The following is a 23,518-nucleotide window of genomic DNA, read 5'->3' as shown; positions in this document are numbered from 1 at the left end:
TCACACGGGGGCAGAGGCGTGACATCACACGCCGTCGGCCCTGTGATCGCCACTAATCAGACCTGGAGCGAACACGCTCCGGTGACTGATTACAAACGGGGTACTGTGTGCAAGATCATGGGGGAGGTGGGACTCCTGCGATCAGGCATCTTATCTCCTATCCTTTGGATAGGGGATAAGATGTTTAAGCACCAGAGTACCCCTTTAATTGCACTAAAATTCATAAGTTGTGAATATGTCCCCTGTCTACAATTTTAAATCCTTAATAACAGTAAAAACGTTGATATATGAAGATAACTATAAACAATGTAGTGAGCCTCATAAAAGGATTGAGTAAATTCCATTCTTTTCATTTTGTTATAGGTGGCACTTTAAGGATGTGAACATTGTTGTAAGTAACAATCTTGTTATTTTTTCACATATTTATATGAATACTTTAAAGAGTACCTGTAATCAAACAAAACTTTTAATGTATTGTCCCTTATGTAATTATAAGACACCTTTATATGTTTTTATTATGATTGAAAAAACGGACACTAGGTGGCTCTGTTCTGTACCCTGCACAAGTCAAACAGTTAGTTTGGTCTCCTCCCGACCTGGCAGGAGACCAAACTCGGGAATTACATGTGGGGCATGGCGAGTCACAGCTCTTGCAGGCTTCAGTGATGTCACACCTATTGGGGAATGCCCATTTTCTCCTGCCGGTGAGCTCACACAATGTGAGCAAAGGGAAAGGTATGGTAAAGAGCTTTTTAAAGCGTGACATTTTTTTTGAAGGCAGGAGGGGTGTTAGGAAATATAATCTGAGTTAGTTAAAAAAAATATGGTTTGATGACAGGTACTCTTTAACTCCATTTAAACTCTTGTTAGCAGTTATTCGGGCTTAGTCTATATGTTTTATATTGATTTATGCACTTTCTTTCTGAAACTACGTTTTCTCTTTTGAAATGCCCCCTACTTTCTCGGATTTTTATTGATTTTGTTACTTTTTTTAAATGCAGCTGCAATTTTTTCTCTTCCTAGTTTAATGCGTGTCCTGTCTTTAAAGGGGTACTCCACTGGAAAACTTTTTTTTTTAAATCAACTGATGCAAGAAAGTTAAACCGATTTGTAAATTACTTCTATTTAATAATCTTACTCCTTCCAGTAATTATGAGCTGCTGTATGTTCCGGGGTAAGTTATTTGCTTTTTGAATTTCCTTTCTGTATGACCACAGTGCTCTCTGTTGATGCCTCTGTCCATTTTAGAAACTGCCCAGAGTAGGAGCAAATCCCCACAGCAAACCTATCCTGCTCCGGACAGTTCATAAAATGGACAGAGGTGTCAGCAGAGAATACTGTGGTCAGACAGAAAGGGAATTCAAAAAGAAAAGAACTTCCTCTTGAGCATACAGCAACTGATAAGTACTGGAAAGATTAAGATTTTTAAATAAAAGTTATTAAAAAATATGTTTAACTTTCTGACACCAATGGATAAAAAAAAAAAAAATGTTTTCCTGGGGAGTACCCCTTTAACTATTACTAGTCTGTTGTATCTGTAGTTTATACAGTACATATGGTTCTTTTCTACTTTTATTTAATAAGTCTAATAAATCTCTTGGGCTTCACTTACATTGCTCTGTTTGTAATCCTTTGGTTAGGGAACCAATATACAGTTTTTTACACAATCACAGCGGGTAACACAAACGAAGATGGTGGGTTATTGCAGACCCAAAAGATTGGTTTCTATACTTATATTATTGGTTTTGCTTCCTTCAGCTATTTCTGCAGTTACTATCTTTTTATTAATAGTAAACTGTTCAATAAGTTAGTAAAGGTAACTGGAGATCTATGCATATATAGTTTTCAGGGTACAAATTGACCCTAAAGGATAAAAAAAAAAAAAAAAAAAAAAAAAAAACAGTAGGGGGGACATTTATCATTGTTGCTCTGAAGTCATTTTTTTTTTTTTTTTGCTTTAGTTTTGCTCATGTACTACATATTTATTATACTAACACAGGGGGTTTATATATTTGGAGCACATAAGCAAAACAAAAAAGTCACAGCTGAGACTTTTGTGAGACTTTAAATTTGTTCACATACGGGAGTATTGTACTCCAGGTCAGACCTGGAGTAGATTTACATCATAAATACCTGACCACTGGAAGGCAAAAAACTGAAATTTGCATAGATAAGGGTGCATGTAGAGTTGGGCGGTATGACCAAAAATGTGTATCACTGTATTTTTGTAACTTATGGCAGTTACACAGTATGTAACGGTATTTCTTTCACCCCCCCAATCATGTGACCCGCGAGCGCTGTTCTGCTCCCCCCTCCCCCCCAAATCATATTATCCGCCAGCGCTGTTCTGCTCCCCCCAAATCATGTTACCTGCCAGCGCTGTTCTTCCCCCCCCCCCCAATTAATTATCAGCCCAGCGGGGTACTACTCACATATGTCACCCGCAAGCACTGCCCTCCTCCTCCTTGTTGGGGGCCACCGGCGCTGGAACTCTATACTGTACGCCAGTGGTCTCCAACCTGCGGACCTCCAGATGTTGCAAAACGACAACTCCCAGCATGCCCGGACAGCCAATGGCTGTCCGGGCATGCTGGGAGTTGTAGTTTTGCAACAGCTGGAGGTACGCAGGTTTGAGACCACTGTTGTACACTGTATCCCTATGCCCGGGCTGCAAAAGATAAACAAAATAAACTTTAACTTACCTACGTCGGCCTTGCGCTGTACCTACGTCGGCCTTGCGCACAGCAGTCAGCCTATCACCGGCCGCAGCGATGTTCCACCCCGGCCAGTGATAGGCTGAGCCCACTGTCATGTAAGAAGCCGGCTTCATACATGACAGTGGGCTCAGCCTATCACCTGCTGGGGCGGGGCATCGCTGCGGCCGGTGATAGGCTGACTGCTGTCCGACTATCCCGTCCCCAGCGTAAGGCTGACATAGGTAAGTTAAAGTTTATTTTCTTTATCTTTTGCAGCCCGGGCATAGGGATACAGCATACAGCAGTGGTCTCAAACCTGTGGACCTCCAGCTGTTGCAAAACTGCAAACCCCCAGCATGCCCGTTGGCTGTAAGGGCATGCTGGGAGTTGTAGTTTTGCAACATCTGGAGGGTCCGCAGGTTGGAGACCACTGGCGTACTGTATAGAGTTCCAGCGCCGGTGGCCCGCAACAAAGAGGAGGAGGGCAGTGCTTTCGGGTGACATATGTGAGTAGTACCCTGCTGGGCTGATAATTAATTGGGGGGGAGCAGAACAGCGCAGGTGGGTAACATGATTTGGGGGGAGCAGAACAGCGCTGGCGGGGTACATGATTTGGGGGGAGGCAGGGAGCAGATCAGCGCTGGTGGGTCACATATGATTAGTTCCCCGATGTGGGGACAGCACAGCGGGCTGATAATTCATTCATTCCCAAGGGGGAGGGGCCAAACCGGCATTGCGGTATGGGAAAAATTCATATCGTGCAGCACAAAAATTTCTGTATTCGGTATGAACCGGTTATACCGCCCAGCCCTAGGTGCATGCACACCATGTTTTCAGGCTACGGCTGCTGGATCCAGCCGGGGAGGGGAAAAACCGTGCACTCCCGTACCCCAGCTGGACTGGCGCTGAAATCAATTGACTTTAATGAGCCAACGGAGTCACTGTTTGATTCCGGTCGGCTCATTTTTGACCCGTATCTGGTTTTGTGACCGGACCTAAAACCGTAGTATATTACGGTTTTAGGTCCGGTCACAAAACCGGATACGGGGCAGAAGTGAGCCGACCGGAGCCAAACTGTTACTCCGGTCAGCTCATTAAAGTCAATGGATATAAGTGCCGGTCCGGCTGGGGTACGGGAGCGCATGGTTTTTCCCCTCCCCAGCTGGATCCAGCAGCCATAGGCTGAAAACGTGGTGTGCATTTTTTGCTTACTAACAAAAGTCGTACAGAAAAGTGCTTAGGTGCATGTTTGACTTTTGTGGCTCTAAATATCTTGATAAATGTCCCCTTATATATTTTGATTTTCACTTTCCCCATTCCAGCTTTGTGCTGTAACAGAACTGCAGTCCCCATAATCTGAAGTACTATTATGGGGCTTTAATGGACTCAGGCTTAGGCGGTGTATCTGTGCCATCACTTGCAGACAGCAGCTGTAAAACAGCTGATTCCCTCTTATTTCCACCAGTTTAACCCTTTAGATGGCTTGATCACTAGGGATTCAATAGGGTATCTAAGCAATTGTGGGGTGTTGATGGGTTGCTAAAAATTTGTTGTGCACCATGCTATCTGATTACAGATGTGTTACAAAGACGGACATAATACGCTTCAAAACTAAATATTGCAGTGGATTATAAAAGCAATCAACCACAAGTTCTTGTCCCATAGTGGTAAAAAAAAAATAAAAAGATTCAAAAAAATTTGTAAAAATTTATAAAAATGTATAAAGACAGAACTGCTAATTTTATTTCCCCTCCCCAAAAAATGAATAAAAAGTCCAAAATAGTAGCAATTAAAACTACAATACAAGGACCCCACAAAAACAAGTCCCCAGGAGAGCTCTAATCATAAAATAAATAAAACAAATGTTAAACAAGCAATATAAATGTATTATAATTGTAATCTAAAGGCCCTTTTACATGGGGACAATTATCTGCTTATTGAGAGTTTGTAGGAATAAAATCCACCCATGTAAATGGTGGGCCTTTAAACCTCTTTATGGCACACCCTGCTTGATCAAATATGTTTTTCTTTCTTTCTCTTTTCTTTTTTTTTTTTTTTTTTTATAAATGAGAAAAGGGGTTAATTTGTATTTTATTAGCTGGGAGATTTTTTTAATATTTTTTATTTATTGCACTTTCATGCAATGTTCACATCAGGCATATTTCATTTGTAAAAATGCATCTGAAAAATTGCATTTTAATTTTTTAATATTAATGTGCTCTATGTGAATCTATGGGAAAGTGGTTGTTTGTAAACACATGTAAATTTTAATGCAGCCACATAAATAGTGTCACTTTATGCGGCTGCCAAATCCATCTAAATTTTTTACATATTGTGTGCACAAACTTACATAAAACACATGTATGTGACAAAATGCAGACACAAGTTTGCAGATATATTTTACAAATAAAATATGCCTAAAAAAAACAGTGTGAACCTAGCCTTATAGTCCTCCTAACTTGTCCTCATAACTTGTATCGATACATCCCTATCAGTTTGAGCAATCATTTGATTGCTCATATAGATCATTGCAGTACATAGGTACTGCATTGATCCATTAGATTAGCCCTCTATTGGTATTAGCCTGCCATAGGAAGGTTAAAGCAATAGCAGAGTCTTGAAAGCCATGGAGGCCTAGAAAAGACATTAGGCTGCCATGACAATGAATCAGTTTCCTAAAATTGTGTTACAGAGAGCTGAATCACTGGACAACCAAAGACAAACAGTAGGGATGTTTAAGTGGCATTTAAATGGTTAAAACATCATTTAAATGGCAAAAAATGTACATGTTACCCAGACATGTTAAACGTTTTTATCGCATCAAGCTTTACTCCTAAAACTCACTGCCATTGCTTGTTATAGGCCAGGAAATGTGCATCAGTTGCATTCACTAGAATTCGAGAAGGTTGCAGTACCTTGCACTGCCACTAACAATATTAAAGAGATGGCAAAGACGAGCAGAGGGACACATGAATTGGCTACAGGACTTGGATGAGTTCCATGGCCCCTTCAAACAGCTGATCGTTAGGAGAATTGAAGATATAATATATATAAATATATATATATATATATATACATATATATATATAAAGAGAGAGAGAGATGTGTATACATTATCTCATGTATGATGCTGAGCATGCACACTCTTTGGTTGACCATGGCGAGGCTTGTTCTGAGGGGAATTTGCCCTGTAAAACCCCTGTATGGTCTTGCTCATCATGTTGCAGCTCAGTTTTATGCTCTAGGCAATCTTCTTATAGACTTGGCCATGTTTATGCCATGAGGTGCCATGTGTTAAATTCTACTGTCCAGTATTAGAGAGTGTGAGAGCAATAATACAAAATTTAAGATACCTGCTCATCATTCCCACCTGAGACTTTGTAACCACTAATGAGTCACATGATACTGGGTGGGAAAATGTCTGACTGGGCCATTTTAGGACATTTCCTCTTCGGGTGTATACAAGTGTTGTCACAGTGGGATTCATGGTTGAAACTATTTCCTATCAGACAAGATGTCTAACAGATTTTTGTTACAAAAACTTTATTGACAAGCTGTGGAGACTTGACACTCTGAATTGGAGAGAAGTAAGGAGCTATCTAAGGCCTTGTTCCCATTGCAGTTGGACTCTATTTAGAGTTCCGTCGGGCAATCCAGCCAGTGGAACGGGAGTTTAGTGGAGAAAAAAATAGTGCAAGTTCTGTTTTCTTCTCTGCTTAAATCCTGTAAAATAATCAAGTCACCCGACAGACCCCATGCAAGTGAATGGTGGTCGTTGGGACCCTACATGTACCTGTTTGCATCCAACCCATTTCGGGGTCTAAGAGCCGATCAGACACTAAATGGGTCAATGAAAATGGCCATGTGAACCTGGACTAAGGCAAGCTATTTACCTATAAAGTTCTACTCTGGAACCACTTTTGTTTGTCTAGTTTACTTTTCCTTGCTTGTAATTACATCTTTTTTTACTTTATTGCAACTTATAATTATTTTATTCTATGTTCATACTGATAAATGCAAGCTGTCTTTTACTAATTTTAAGCTGTGAGTTAAAATCTTTTCAATGAAAACAGACTAATAACAGGTTTTTGTCACATACATGCTTAATAAAATGTTTAATAAAAATGCAAGTAATGTACTCAGAACATGTCAAAACGTGTTTGAAATGTTAATTTTTTTTTCTAATAATTGTAACCCTTTAACCCCTTTCCTCTCTGGGATGTATGGATATGTTATTGCAGAAGGTATGTTCCCATGACAGGATGTACACATACGCCCTGTCTAATTGAATATTCAGGAAGCACTGCAGGAGATCATACCGGTCTCAGAAGTTTTATTACCATAGATGCTGTGGTCAGTACTGACCACTACATCTATAGGTTGACAGGAGGAGGATTGCCATGCCAGGCAAGATTTTGACCCCCCATGTCTGCCATATTCTGGGTTTCACAGGCCAACTGTCAATGTATGCTGACCGTTATACTGTGCTTCAGTACAGATGTATTAAAATAAAAAAGAATTGCTAATTTTGGTCAAAATGGAATAAAAAAGACCAAAAGATAGCATGGAATCAATTAAAAGTAACGCTCATCCTAAAAAAAAAAGAAGCCCTTACACAATGCAGTCAGGTGAAAAATAAAAAAGGTATGGCTATCAGAGCATGACATAAGAAAAAAAATAAAAAGCTATGCATATTGGTATCGCCATAATCGTACAGACATCAGATTTATAGCAGAGTGAACCCCATAAAAAAATAAAAATAAAATAAAAAAGCCAGAATTTTTCAATTTTTCACAATATTTTGGAGTCTTTTCACAAAATCAAAGTATGAACGAAATGTTTCACTAATAAAAACTACAATATGGCACAGAAAAGCAATTGCAGAATCGCTTCGCTCAGTAAAAGAATTTCAAAGTTATTACCACTTAACACACAGGTCAGATTAGAAAAATGGGGCCCCAGTTATTAACGCCGAAACAGGCTGCCTCATTAAAGGGTTACTGACCCCATACCATCAGTTGTGTGGCCTGGCCTGCAATTGATTGAGCCATGTGAATTGCTTATTAATGAGTCTGTGTACAATCTCTATATATATATATATATATATATATATATATATATATATATATATATATATATATATTATATATATATAAAACTCAGCGTGTGTGTATGTATGTATGTACGTACGTATGTATGTGTGTATGTTCCAGCATCACGTCCAAACGGCTAAAGATATTAACATGAAACTTGGCATACATGTTACTTATATGTCAACAACAAACATAGGCTAGGTGATTTAACCCTTACTCACCCCAATTTGCCAGGGGCGGGGTTTATGTTTAAAGTCCCCTACAAGTCAATGGGAAATATATGTTACTACATAACTTCCAAACGGCTTGAGATATTTCGATAATACTTGGTCACATGTTACTTATATTTCCACTTAAAGTATAGGATAGTTAATTTAACCCTTAACTACCCCCATTTGTGAGGGCCGGGGTTTTTGTTCCCATGCAAATCAATGGGAAATGCATGTTCCCACATAACTTCCGTACGGCTGGAGATATTTCAATACCTCCAACGAGATAGGAGGACAAGATAGGAGGTCGGGATAGGAGTACGGGATGGGAGGTTGGGATAGGAGGTCGAGATAGGAGGTTGAGATAGGAGGTCGGGATAGGAGGTCGGGATAGGAGGTCGGGATAGGAGGTTGAGATAGGAGGTCGAGATAGGAGGGCGGTATAGGAGGACGGGATAGGAGGATGGGATAAGAGGATGGGATAGGAGGATGGAATAGGAGGACGGGATAGGAGGTCGGGATAGGAGAACAGGATAGGAGGACGGGATAAGAGGTCAGGATAGGAGGTCGGGATAGGAGGATGGGATAGGAGGTCGAGATAGGAGGACGGATAGGAGGTCGAGATAGGAGGACGGGATAGGAAGTCGTGATAGGAGGACGGTATAGGAGGTCGAGATAGGAGGACGGGATAGGAGGTCGTGATAGAATGACGGGATACCAGGACGGGATAGGAGGATGGGATAGGAGGTCGGGATAGGAGGTTGGGATCGGAGGACAGGATAGATGGACTGGATAGGAGGACGGGATAGGAGGACAGAAATGGAGGACGGGAAAGGAGGACGGGAAAGGAGGTTGAGATATGAGGACGGGAAAGGAAGACGGGATAGGAAGACGGGATAGGAGGACGGGATAGGAGGACAGGAAAGGAGGTTGAGATAGGAGGACGGGAAAGGAGGTCGAGATAGGAGGACGGGAACAGAGGATGGGAAAGGAGGTCGAGATATGAGGACGGGAAAGGAGGACGGGATAGGAGGACGGGATAGGAGGACGTGATAGGAGGACGGGATAGGAGGACGGGATAGGAAGACGGGATAGGAGGACGGGATAGGAGGACAGAATAGGAGGTCGGGATAGGAGGTCGGGATATGATGACGGGATAGGACATCGGGATATGACAACATTATATGAGGACGGGACATGAAGTCAAAAGCTTCCTCCTTTGTTTATTTTCCTCCCCAACAAGGATTAGGAAGGAAATACTGTGCAACGCCGGGTATTCAGCTAGTATATATATAAAACTCACCTTGTGTGTGTATGTATGTAGGTATGTATGTTCCACAAAAACTTTAAAACGGCTAAAGATATTAACATGAAACTTGGCACACATGTTACTTATATGTCAACAACAAACATAGGATAGGTAATTTAACCCTTACTCACCCCCATTTGCCAGTGGCGGGGCTTATGTTTAAAGTCCCATGCAAGTCAATGGGAAATATATGTTACTGCATAACTTCCAAATGTTTGGAGATATTTTGATAATACTTGGTCACATGTTACTTATATGTCCACTTAAAATATAGGATAGTTAATTCAACCCTTAACTACCCCCATTTGTGAGGGTCGTTTTTTTTTTTTTTTTTAAAGTCCCATGCAAATCAATGGGAAATGTATGTTCCCATATAATTTCCGTACGGCTGGAGCTATTTCATTACCTGGTACACATATTACGAATCGGGATATGAGGATGGGATGGGAGGTCAGAATAGGAGGTCGAGATAGGAGGTCGGTATAGGAGGACGGGATATGAGGATGAGATATGAGGTCGGGATAAGAGGTAGGGTAGGAGGTCGGGATAGAAGGACAAGATAGGAGGACGGGATATGAGAACAGGGATAGGAGGTCTGGATAGGAGATTGGGATAGGAGGTCGAGATAGGAGGACGGGATAGGAGGTCAAGATAGGTGGTCAAGATATGAGGATGGGAAAGGAGGTCGGGATAGGAGGTCGGGATAGGAGGTCGGGATAGGAGGTCAGGATAGGAGGTCAGGATAGGAGGTCGGCAGAAGAGGTCGGGATAGAAGGACAAGATAGGAGGATGGTATAGGAGGTCGGGACAGGAGGTCAAGAAAGGAGGACGGGATAGGAGGTCGGGATAGTTGGTTGGGATATGACAACAATATATGAGGACTGCATATGAAGTCAAAAGCTTCCTCCTTTGCTTATTTTCCTCCCCAAAAAGGATTAGGAAGGAAAAACCGGGCAACGCCGGGTACTCAGCTAGTTAATTAATAAGGGGCCAGATTTTAGTAGGGAAAAAGAAAATGCTACACATGTATGCTGTTTTAATTCTTTTATCTTTTTGCTCCCATAAACCTTTCCAAATGAAAAACTAATGCCAGAAAAGAAGTGAATGTGTAAATTTTTTCCTAGTATTCTACAGATTCGGTTCACTCATTTTTGTAAAACTACACTGCAATTTTTCCTTTATATTTCCCATCTCTTTTGAATCCACTTCTGGTTTTGGCTCAGAAATTGCAGTGACGGTTTTACAATAACTTGAGGACTCAAGGAGGAAGAAAAAAAGAAGGGCACTTTTTGGGGTGGTTTTTCTACAGCCAAAAAGTGAGCACACGAGTTCCTCCCTCCTTACATTTGATTTTATGATATCTTTTCAAGTGACAACAGCAACATTAAAGACTGTTATACAACATGTGCACTTATTACTTTATATTGTATCAGAGGATCATTTGGGGTGAACTCACTTATTTGGGATAATATATATATATATATATATATATATATATATATATATATGTGTAGAACAAGAAAATTCTTAGGATGGCACCACAGGCAATAAGTAACTCTAGAGTAATCAAGAATAAATCCAGTAATCCGGAAGCAGTGCAGCAATTGAGACATTAGTATTGGAGTCAGTGGCAGTGCTGGAAACAATCAACTAAAAGATGTATCAGATAACTTGTAACCACTAGAAACTAAAGCTTTCCGCACTCACCGCAAAGCTTATGACTTGATGCTCCTACACGGAGATGCCGACGGACTTGGACAGCTCGGGATGCATAACGCTCAGAGGCTAATACCGGCAATTTTGCGCAGTAAGCGCTTCTTCCGGCCTCTGATCAAGGCTGGAAGAAGCGCTTACTGCACGAAATTGCCGGTAATAGCCTCTGAGCACTATGCATCCCGTGCTGCCCAGGTCCATCGCCATCTCCGTGTAGGGGCATCATGTCATAAGCTTTGCGGTGAGTGCGGAAAGATTTAGTTTCTTGTGCTTACAATATATATATATATCAGGTGTGTATATAAGGTGTCTTGGATGTTCCAGACCCTGCCATGCTTACTGAACTGTTCACACAGAGGCATATTCACAGTGTAGGGTCCGTCCCATGAGGCCACCTTATCGCGGTGGGACGGTCCAAGCTATTTGACCGCCGGCGGAGACAAATTTGCGAGCTAAGTGCCTCACTATTTCATAGTTTCACATTTGCATCTATTACACCATAGCTGTATAGCTCTCCATGTTTTAACTGCATATTCATGTTTCATCTATATCTGTGTGCTGGCAGTGTGCTGCTGCATTCTTCTGTTGCTATATATATATATATATATATATATATATATATATATATATATGTATACACTGTATATTCTTTTTTTATATATTCAAGCTTATATTGCTCATCTTGCATTGTGCCTAAAAGAGTCAGTCAGCACATATCTGAATGAACATTTATTCTAAACAGCAATTTTTGGAAATCACACTAAAATAAAAGCACGTCCAAATCTTTCAAGCTGACAAACTGGTATATGCACATCCATGCTAAAATCTATAGAAGCTCAGCAGGAATGCAAATTAATGTTGTCATCGTATGGGCAAATGCATGTCATGGTTTTCAAAAAGCTGCCAGAAACTTTAAAAAAATCTGTCCTCCTCGGAGCTGTAGAAATTTCACAAAGCACTGAGGTGTTATGTTTCTGTCTCTTGAGCTAAGGCAGATGTTGATCATTTAGTGACCTTGAATATGTTGGTGGCAGTAATTACATAGATATAGTTACAGTACTACAGTTACAAAAGGCAAAGAAATAGCAATTTAAAAAAGCAAATAGACTGCATATACCTATAAATATGATGTATTTTACTAGAATTAACCCCTTCACGACGAGCGGCGTACATGTACGGCGCCGCGAAGTGTCACTTGGCGCGCGGCGACGTACATGTACGTCGCGGGGTTCCGGTAGCGCCGCGTCACCGGTCGCGGTGATCGGGCCGGGATGACTGCTGTTATCTAACAGCAGGCATCCCGACACATCGCCGAGGGGGGTCCTGAGACCCCCCCATGACCGCGATGCGCGCAAATCGCAGGTCAATTCAGACCTGCAATCTGCGCAATTCCAGGTCATACGGGTCACTGGTGACCCGGAAAATAAGAGGGATCGTAGGTGTCCGAGACACCCTCGATCCCCCTAAAGGGATAGGAGTTTGGTGGCAGGGGTGCCACCCCTCCTATCCCTGCTATTGGTCGGCCGAGCAACCGACCGATAGCAGACCGGCGGAGGGGGGGGGGGTTAAAGTTCGGTTCCCCCGCTTTGCCCACCTATCGGTGTCCAGGCAAAACGGGGGAACCGTCAAGGGAAGGTCGCGCCGAAGGTCCCTACCTGGATCCCGGATCCCGGAGCGCGATCCTCCATGCGGGGATCCCCCACTTGCGGCGGCGGCGGCTTCCGGGTCCTGCTAGGTGAGTTGTTGCCTAGCAACATCCGGAGGGCCACAGTTTACAGTGGTCTCTAAACGGTGGCCCTCCAGATGTTGCAAAACTACAACTCCCAGCATGCCCAGACAGCTGTTTGCTGTGTGGGCATGCTGGGACTTGTAGTTTTGCAATATTTAGAGGGGTTCAGGTTGTAGATCACTAAGTGGTCTCAAACTGTAGCCCTCCAGATGTTGCAAAACTACAACTCTCAGCATTCCCAGACAGCGAGTTGTAGTTTTGCAACATCTGGAGGGCCACAGTTTTGAGACCACTGGACAGTGATTTACAACTTGAACCCCTCTAAATCTTGCAAAACTACAACTCCCAGCATTCAGGAACAGCATAAGGCTGTCTTGGCATGCTGGGAGTTGTACTTGCGTGCCTCCAGCCATTGCATAACTACATCTCCCAGCATGCCCTTCCGCAATCAGTACATGCTGGGAGTTGCAGTTTTGCAACAGCTGGAGGCACACTGGTTGGAAAATACTGAGTTAGGTCATAGAACCTAACTCAAGGTTTTCCAGCCAGTGTGCCTCCAGCTGTTGCAAAACTACAACTCCCAGCATGCATGGTCTGTCAGTGCATGCTGGGAGTTGTAGTTTTGACCCCCCTCCCATGTGAATGTGCAGGCTACATTCACACTGGCGGCAGATTACAGTGAGTTCCCCGCTACAAATTTGAGCTGCGGCAAATTTTCCATCGCAGCTCAAACTCCTAGCGGGAGACTCAGTGTAATCCGCCGTCAGTGTGAATGTAACCTAAAAACACTACACTACACTAACTAACATAAAATAAAGAGTAAAACACTACATATACACACGTACACTGCCCCCCCCCACCCCCCTCCCCAATGAAAATGAAAAACGTATTGTATGGCAGTGTTTCTAAGATGGAGCATCCAGCTGTTGCAAAACAAAAACTTCCAGCATTTCTGGACAGCAATTGACTGTCCAAGCATGCTGGGAGTTTAGCAACAGCTGGAGGCACCCTGTTTGGGAATCACTGGCATAGAATACCCCTATGTCCACCCCTATGCAAGTCCCTAATTCAGGCCTCAAATGCGCATGGCGCTCTCACTTTGGAGCCCTGTCGTATTTCAAGGCAACAGAATAGGGTCACATATGGGGTATCGCCGTACTCGGGAGAAATTGCCTAACAAATTTTGGGGGGCTTTTTCTCCTTTTACCCCTTATGAAAAGGAACAGTTGGGGTCTACACCAGCATGTTAGTGTAAAAAAATAAAACATTTTACACTAACATGCTGGTGTTGCCCTATACTTTTCATTTTCACAAGAGGTAAAAGGGAAAAATGCCCCCCAAAATTTGTAACGCAATTTCTCCCGAGTACAGAGATACCCCATATGTGGGCGCAAAGTGCTCTGGGGGCGCACAACAAGGCCCAGAAGGGAGAGTGCGCCATGTACATTTGAGGTGATTTGCACAGAGGTGGCTGATTGTTACAGCGGTTCTGACAAACGCAAAAAAAAAACACACCCACATGTGACCCCATTTTGAAAACTACACCCGTCACGGAATGTAATAGGGGGTGCAGTGAGAATTTACACCCCATAGGTGTCTGACGGATCTTTGGAACAGTGGTCCGTGGAAATGAAAAATTTTGCACAGCCCACTGTTCCAAAGATCTGTCAGACACCAGTGGGGGGGTAAATGCTCACTGTACCCCTCATTACATTCTGTGAGGGGTCTAGTTTCCAAAATGGTATGCAATGTGGGGGTTATTTTGCTGTTCTGGCACCATAGGGGCTTCCTAAATGCGACATGCCCCCAAAACCATTTCAGAAAAACGTACTCTCTAAAATCCCCTTGTTGCTCCTTCGCTTCTGAGCCCTCTACTGCGCCCGCCGAACACTTTACATAGACATATGAGGTATGTGCTTACTCGAGAGAAATTGGGCTACAAATATAAGTATACATTTTCTCATTTTACCCCTTGTAAAAATTCAAAAATTGGGTCTACAAGAACATGCGAGTGTAAAAAATGAAGATTTTGAATTTTCTCCTTCACTTTGCTGCTTTTCCTGTGAAACACCTAAAGGGTTTAAACATTTAATGAATGTCATTTTGAATACTTTGGGGGGTGCAGTTTTTATAATGGGGTCATTTATGGGGTATTTCTAATATGAAGACCCTTCAAATCCACTTCAAACCTGAACTGGTCCCTGAAAAATTGCGAGTTTGAAAATTTTGTGAAAAATTGGAAAATTGCTGCTGAACTTTGAAGCCCTCTGATGTATTCCAAATGTAAAAATGATGCAATCATAAAGTAGACATATTGTATATGTGAATCCCCCAAAAAATTATTTGGAATATCCATTTTCCTTACAAGCAGAGAGCTTCAAAGTTAGAAAAATGCAAAATTTTTAATTTTTTCATCAAATTTTGGGATTTTTACCACAAGTTACCACAAAAATTTACCACTATGTTAAAGTAGAATATGTCACGAAAAAACAATCTCAGAATCAGAATGATAACTTAAAGCATTCCAGAGTTATTAATGTTTAAAGTGACAGTGGTCAGATTTGCAAAAAAGGGCTTCGTCCTAGAGGTGAAAATGGGCTCCGTCCTTAAGGGGTTAAATTTATTGTCCTGTAAAATAAAATAACATGCTAGTTAAAACTAGACTTGTCACTGGCATGTTTGACGAGTTATGACAGGATAATATTTTGTTGATTTATTTTAAAAGGGCCCTTGTATCACTATTAGGTTTAAAAATTAAGATCTAAAGTTACTCATGGTATCCATGTCACCAGTTCATGTATACAACAAGTATGGCAACAATAAGTGTATGTTCACCTTCACTGTAATACTTTGCATGAAGGGATTTATCAAGAAAATACAACAAGCACATCGTACACTTTCATCAAATATATAAATATATATATTTTTTAAGTTCCTTCATTTTTTCCCGATATTATGAAGGAATTTAGGTTTATATGGGATCCTATGCGCTATTTTAATCATTGAAATTGTATGATTCATGTTCAGGGTAGACCGGTTAATATTTTTAAACACCTTCTCCCATTCTTCTATTTCTATCCGTCCCACCTCCTGTGCCCATTTTATTCTACTTTTTGGAACAATTTTGTCCCGGGACACTTTTACCAACCCTTTATACACCTTATCTAATACTTTTGTTGGAGTCATCTGTATGCTGAATGTATATATAATCCATTAACTCATGTTTACCGATTTCCACTCTAGGATTGTACTTATCCTTCTCAAAAAGCACTTCTCACTTGCATGTAGAGAAAGAAACTACTCTGATCAAGACTATATTCCCTAGTAAGAACATTCTCCCTGTTCTAATTTCTTATCTACTATTAACCCCTTAACGACCACAGACGTAAATGTACATCCTGGTTTGGCGGGACTTTGCGCACCAGGACGTGCATTTATGTCCTGTGTATGACCGCGAGCATGCTCGCGTCATGCACGGCAGGTTCCAGCTGCTAGCAGCAGCCGGGGACCCGCCGGTAAAGGACGACATCCGCGATTGCACGGATGTCCGCCATTAACCCCTCAGATGCCGTGATTAATACAGATCGCCGCGGCGATCCGTTCATCCAGCAGGGTGGCGGGAGGTCCCCTCACCTGGCTCCGGCCGTCTCCCGGGGTCTTCTGCTCTGGTCTGAGATCAAGCAGACCAGAGCAGAAGATCACCGATAATACTGATCAGTGCTATGTCCTATGCATAGCACAGAACAGTATTAGCAATCAAATGATTGCTATAGATAGTCCCCTATGGGGACATAAAAAGTGTAAAAAAAAGTTGAAAAATGTAAAAATAAAAAGTAAAACAAAGTGACAAATCCCCTTCCCCAATAAAAATTTTAATTGTCAGTTTTTCCCATTTTACCCCCAAAAAGCGTAATTTTTTTAATAAACATATTTGGCATCACTGCGTGTGTTAATGTCCGAACTATCAAAATATACTGTTAATGGTCCCGTACGGTGAATGGCGTAAACGTAAAAAATAAAAAGAGTCAAAAAATTCATCTTTTTTGTCACATTTTATAAAAAAAATTATAAAAAATGTATTAAAAAAAATAAAAGACTGATCAATCATGGCCATTCCCTTTCACACAATTTAGCGCACAACACAAATTTCAACCTGTGCGACACAAACTGAAATTGACGTGTGATAGATTAGTAAATCACAGTGAAAAATATACGGAGTAAACCTGAAATCACTCCAAGATAAACACTCAATTCTTAGTAAATGAGGGCTATTGATTACCTCAAGGAAATATGGTAACAGGGAGTCACTGGACTTTTTATATACATCAAATTCCAGGCCGTCCAACCCCGGGGCAGAGCTGTGGGTAAAGGATTTCAGTGCCAATTCCACTTCTTCTAGACTGATATTTTCCCAAGATATGTATGCTCTTCCTCACTAATCCTGGGGAGGTTAATCCAATCTAGAAATATCTCAATTTCTCTTTCTGTCTTCTTACTCTATACGTGATATTTCCTCCTGCCTACAGACTTCCCTCCCCTTTTTATCCTTTAATACTGAAATTCTCTTTTTTTTTTCCTTTGGTTAATAAACCACATAAATGTTTTATACAGCTTTCCTGTTTCTACAAACAGTCTTTGTTTCCTAAAAAAAAAAAAAAAAACAGCATGTTGTGCCTTCTCCATTACTAATTTCCGGTGCATTTGTTGGAGTGAGTTTACCTTATGCCAGTTTTCTTCACTAGGATTGCTATCGTACATACCCTCTGTTCTTTCCTATTAGCTCCTTCTAGTCTTTTTTTTAACACTTTTTCTTAAACCTCACTATATTTCTAATTAATATCCCTCTCAGAAATGCCTTTCATGTATCCCAGACTTTGAGAATGTTAGTACAACCTTTATTTATTTCCCAGAACTCTTTAATTTCCCTATCCACACCCTGAGTTATTTCATCTAATTTTAACCAATGGGGATTTATGCTCATAACTGCCTCGTTATTTTCCTGCCCCTTTTTCATGTAACAGACCAACGTTGCATGGTCCAAGATACATATAGGCTAATACGATATTTTCTGTATTAATGCTAGCGGTGAACTATTGGCCAATACATGGTCAATCCTAGAGGCAGTTTTATGAGTGGCATTAAAACAAGAGAAATTTCTCTTGTTAGGATATGAATTTCACCAGGCATCCTCCCACCTTACCTCTTGGCACCATTTATACAGTAGAGTGATGCCTTTTCCCAGATGCCTTCCCTGCCAATACAGTTTTCATTACGCAGTTCATGTCTCCAAGCACTAATAGATCCTGATATTCTTTATCAATTTGGAATCCCATCAGCGCTTGGTGCACTTCTACTGAGAACGGTGGAGGGATGTAAGTGAATGCCATTTCCAAATATATTTTAAATATATGTTTACATTATAATTCCTTTCATATATAAAATACACTGCTCAAAAAATTTAAGGGAACACTTAAACAACACAATAACTCCAAGTCAATCACACAGAGACCATATGCTAATGCTCTTGGCCCTGGGTTCCTCCTAATGCAAGACAATGCTAGACCTCATGTGGCTGGATTGTGTCAGCAGTTCCTGCAAGAGGAGGGCATTGATGATATGGACTGGCCCGCTAGTCCCCCAGACTTGAATCCGATTGAGTACATCTGGGACATCATGTTTCACTCCATCCACCAACGCCACATTGCACCACAGACTGTCCAGGAGTTGACAGATGCTTTAGTCCAGGTCTGGGAGGACATCCCTCAGGAGACCATCCACCACCTCATCAGGAGCATGCCCAGGCATTGTAGGCAGGTCATACGGGCACGTGGAGGCCACACACACTACAGAGCCTCATTTTGACTTGTTTTATGGCCATTACATTGTTACGGTGAATGCTCCGGTCTTTGAAGAACCTGCACGCGGTTCCTCCGCTGAGACAGCTGTGTGTATTTTTTTTTTCCATTTTCCCATCCAATTTTAATGAAAATTCGTCAAGCACCTGTGGGGTGTTAAAGGGGTACTCCGGTGAAAACCTTTTTTCTTTTAAATCAACTGGTGGCAGAAAGTTAAACATATTTGTAAATTACTTCTATTAAAAAATCTTAATCCTTCCAGTACTTCTTAGCTGCTGAATGCTACAGAGGAAATTCCTTTCTTTTTGGAACACTGATGACATCACGACCACAGTGCTCTCTGCTGACATCTCTGTCCATTTTAGCAACCGTGCATAGCAGATGTATGCTAAGGGCAGCATGGTGGCTCAGGGGTTAGCAATGCTGCTTTGCAGTGCTGGGGACTTGGGTTCAAATCCAAATTGGGTTCAAGGACAACAATAAATAAAGTGTTATTATTATAACGTCAGCAGACAGAACTGTGCTCGTGATGTCATCAGAGAGCATTCCAAAAAGAAAAGAATTTCCTCTGTAGTATTCTGCAGCTAATAAGTACAGGAAGAATTAAGATTTTTTAATAGAAGTAATTCACAAATATGAAAGATGGTTTTCACCGGAGTACCCCTTTAAGGCTCACTATACCACTTGTCACGTTCCGTGTGGGGTGTAGTTTTCTAAATGGGGTCACATGTGGGTATTTATTTTTTTGCGTTTATGTCAGAACCGCTGTAAAATCAGCCACCCCTGTGCAAATCACCAATTTAGGCCTCAAATGTACATGGTGCTCTCTCAATCCTGAGCCTTGTTGTGCGTTCGCAAAGCATTTTACGCCCACATATGGGGTATTTCCGTACTCAGGAGAAATTGGGTTACAATTTTTTTTTCCTTTTACTGCTTGTGAAAATAAAAAGTATGGGGCAACACCAGTATGTTAGTGTAATTTTTTTTTTTTTTACACTAACAGGCTTGTGTAACCCCCAACTTTTCCTTTTCATAAGGGGTAAAAGGAGAAAAAGACCCCCAAAATTTGTAGTGCAATTCCTCCCGAGTATGGAAATACCCCATATGTGGCCCTAAACTGTTTCCTTGAAATACGACAGGGCTCCAAAATGAGAGAGCGCCATGCGCATTTGAGGACTATTTTAGGGATTGCATAGTGGTGGACATAGGGGTATTCTACGCCAGTTATTTCCAAACAGGGTGCATCCAGCTGTTGCTAAACTCCCAGCATGCCTGGACAGTCAGTGGCTCTCCAGAAATGCTGGGAGTTGTTGTTTTGCAACAGCTGGAGGCTCCGTTTTGGAAACACTGCCGTACAATACATTTTTCCTTTTAATTGGGGGGGACAGTGTAAGGGGGTGTATTTGTAGTGTTTTACCCTTTATTTTGTGTTAGTGTAGTGTAGGTGTAGTGTTTTTAGGGTACATTCGCACTAGCGTGTTACGGGGATTTTCCCACTAGGAGTTTGCGTTGCGGCGAAAAATTTGCCGCAGCCCAAACTTGAAGCAGGAAACTTACTGTAAACCTGCCCGTGTGAATGTACCCTGTACATTCACATGGGGGGGGGTGGCCAAACCTCCAGCTGTTTCAAAACTACAACTCCTAGCATGCACTGACAGACCGTGTATGCTGGGAGTTGTTCTTTTGCAACAGCTGGAGGCACACTGGTTGGAAAGCCTTCAGTTATGTTCTGTTACCTAACTCAGTATTTTCCAACCATTGTGCCTCCAAGTGTTGCTAAACTACAACTCCCAGCATGTACTGACAAACCGTGCATGCTGGGAGTTGTACTTTTGCAACAGCTGGAGGCACACTGGTTGGAAATCCTCCAGTTATGTTCTGTTACCTAACTGAGTATTTTCCAACCAGTGTGCCTACAGCTGTTGCAAAACTACTACTCCCAGCATGTACTGATTGCCGAAGGGCATGCTGGGAGATAGTTATGCAACAGCTGGAGGTACTTAACTACAAGCTGAGACAGCTGTTCGGGCATGCTGCGATTTGCAGTTTTGCAACATCTGGAGGGCTACAGTTTATAGATCACTGCTCCAAACTGTGACCCTCCAGATGTTGCAAAACTACAAATCCCAGCATGCCCAGACAGCAAACAGCTGTTTGGGCATGCTAGGAGTTTTAGTTTTGCAAGATCTGGAGGGATACAGTTTAGAGACCACTGTATAATGGACTCAAACTGTAGCCCTCCAGCTGTTGCAAAACTACATATTCCAGCATGCCCAAACAGCTGTCTGGGCATGCTGGGAGTTGTAGTTTTGCAACATCTGGAGGGCTACAGGTTAGAGACCACTGTATAATGGTCTCAGACTGCAGCCCTCCAGATGTTGCTAGGCAACTTACCTGCTTCCGTCAGATCCAGAGAGCCGTCCTCTTCTGCCGCACGCCAATCACCATCGCCCGCAGCCTCCGGATGGTAAGTGGATCCTCGGCGCCGGTCCCCACCGGTTTCCCCGTCCTGCCCCGCCTATTGTGGGTGGGCAGGACGGGAAAAACAAAAGTTAACCCCCCCGCCCCCGATCTGCTATTGGTCGTCGCTTCTGACGATCAATAGCAGACCAATAGCAGGGATAGGAGGGGTGGCACCTCTGCCACCTCACTCCTATCCCTTCAGGGGGATCGTAGGTGTCTTAGACAACTGCGGTCCCCCCTATATTCCGGGTCACCGGGTCACTGTAGACCCGTAATGACCCGGAATCTGCGCAAATCGCAAGTGTGAATTCACTTGCGATTTGCGCTGATCGCCGACATGGTGAGCACTTGCACGGGGGGCCTGCTGATAGATATCAGCAGTCACCCGGTCCGGTCCCCGCCCGGCGTGCGGCGGGGACCGAAATTCCCACAGGTGTAAGGATACGCCCTTCATCCTTAAGTACCAGGACGCAAGGGCGTATGCATACGCCCTTCGTCCCCAACAGGTTAAGGACATGCACCATAGATGTACGGTGCTACAGTAACTTCGCGCACAGTGCCATACATTTACGGCACGACTATGAAGTGAGTGCAGGAGCTGCCATTGCTTCATGCATGGTGGTTCCTGGCAGATGTCAGTAACCGAGGACCCCCAGTAATGGTTGACATTAGCGATCTCACTGATGTCCACCATTAAACCCTCAGAAGCCGTGATTAATACAAATCACAAAATATGCGGCAGTGCGGCACTCAAAATGGCTTCCACAGGGATCAGATCAGCCAGGATGGTGGACCGAGGTCCCTTCACCTGCTTCTGCCACTCTCCCAAGGTCTTCTGCTCTGGTCTGCCTTCCAGCAGACCAGAGCAGAAGATCGCCAATAATACTGATCAGTGCTATGCCTATGCATAGCATTGAACAGTATTAGCAATCTGAAGATAGTCTCCTATGGGGAATAAAAAAGTGTAAAATAAATGTAAAAAAAAAAAATTAAATCATTATTTTTCCACATTTTTGTAAAAAAAAAAAAAAATGTAAAGAATTATAAATAATAAACATATTTGTATTTGGTATCAACACGTGTGTAAATGTCCAAACTATAAAAATATAATGTTAATGATCCCATAAGGTGCAAAATGTCTGCTTTTTGGTAACATCACATAGCAAAAAAAATATATAAAAAGCTATATATATATATGCTAAAGTGGTACTGAAGAAAAACTGCAGATCATGGCGCAAAAAAATGAGCCCTCACAAATCCCCGTTTATGGAAAAATAAGAAAGTTATAGGTGGTCAAGATAGGGTGATTTTAAATGTACTGATTTTGTAAAAAGAAGTTTGAGATTTTTTAGAAGCAGTACAATAATAGAAAAACATGTAACAATGGATATCATTTTAATCGTATTGACCCACAAAATAAAGAAAACATGTCATTTTTACCGTAGAGTGTACAGTGTGAAAATGACCCCCCCCCCCCTCCTCAAATTTGCAAAATTGGGATTTTTGTTTAAATTTCCTTACACAAAAAAAAATTGGGGTCTACCATACATTTTAGGGTAAAATGAGTGATGAAATTACAAAGTACAATTGGTCTTGCAAAAAACAACCCTCATATGGGTCTGTGAAAGGAAATATAATAGAGTTATGAATTTTAGAAGGTAAGGAGGAAAAAATGAAAATGCAAAAATAAAATTGGCTGCGTCCTTAACCCCTTAAGGACCAGGCCATTTTATACCTTAAGGACCGGAGCTTTTTTTGCAATTCTGACCACTGTCATTTTAAACATTAATAACTCTGGAATGCTTTTAGTTATCATTCTGATTCCGAGATTGTTTTTTCGTGACATATTCTACTTTAACTTAGTGGTAAAATTTTATGGTAACTTGCATCCTTTCTTGGTGAAAAATCCCAAAATTTGATGAAAAAAATGAAAATTTTGAATTTTTCTAACTTTGAAGCTCTCTGCTTGTAAGGAAAATGGATATTCAAAATAAAACATTTTTGGGTTCACATATACAATATGTCTACTTTATGTTTGCATCATAAAATTTATGAGTTTTTACTTTTGGAAGACACCAGAGGGCTTCAAAGTTCAGCAGCAATTTGGAAATTTTTCACAAAATTTTCAAACTCGCTATTTTTCATGGACCAGTTCAGGTTTGAAGTGGATTTGAAGGGTCTTCATATTAGAAATACCCCATAAATGACCCCATTATAAAAACTACACCCCCCCCAAAGTATTCAAAATGACATTCAATAAGTGTATTAACCCTTTAGGTGTTTCACAGGAATAGCAGAAAAGTGAAGGAGAAAATTCACAATCTTCATTTTTTACACTCGCATGTTCTTGTAGACCCAATTTTTGAATTTTTGCAAGGGGTAAAAAGGAGAAAATTTTTACTTGTATTTGAAACCCAATTTCTCTCGAGTAAGCACATACCTCATATGTCT

The 23,518-nt window shown here is 41.7% G+C and overlaps 1 protein-coding gene across 1 annotated transcript in view; it reads left to right on the top strand.

Annotated features, from left to right (window-relative positions):
• The first annotated feature begins 363 nt into the window (after positions 1-363).
• Positions 364-23,518, top strand: part of TENM3 (teneurin transmembrane protein 3) — a 2,657,329-nt gene continuing 2,634,174 nt past the window's right edge. Inside the window, exon 1 of the mRNA XM_056560421.1 lies at positions 364-391. The gene's annotated coding sequence lies outside the window, so the exon portion shown is untranslated. The remainder of the gene's footprint in view (positions 392-23,518) is intronic.

This window comes from Hyla sarda, chromosome 1 (assembly GCF_029499605.1).
Source record: "Hyla sarda isolate aHylSar1 chromosome 1, aHylSar1.hap1, whole genome shotgun sequence".
In the NCBI taxonomy this organism is placed as follows: domain Eukaryota; kingdom Metazoa; phylum Chordata; class Amphibia; order Anura; family Hylidae; genus Hyla; species Hyla sarda.
Note: the sequence above shows the minus strand (reverse complement) of the source record. Positions and strands in the feature narration are given on the sequence as shown.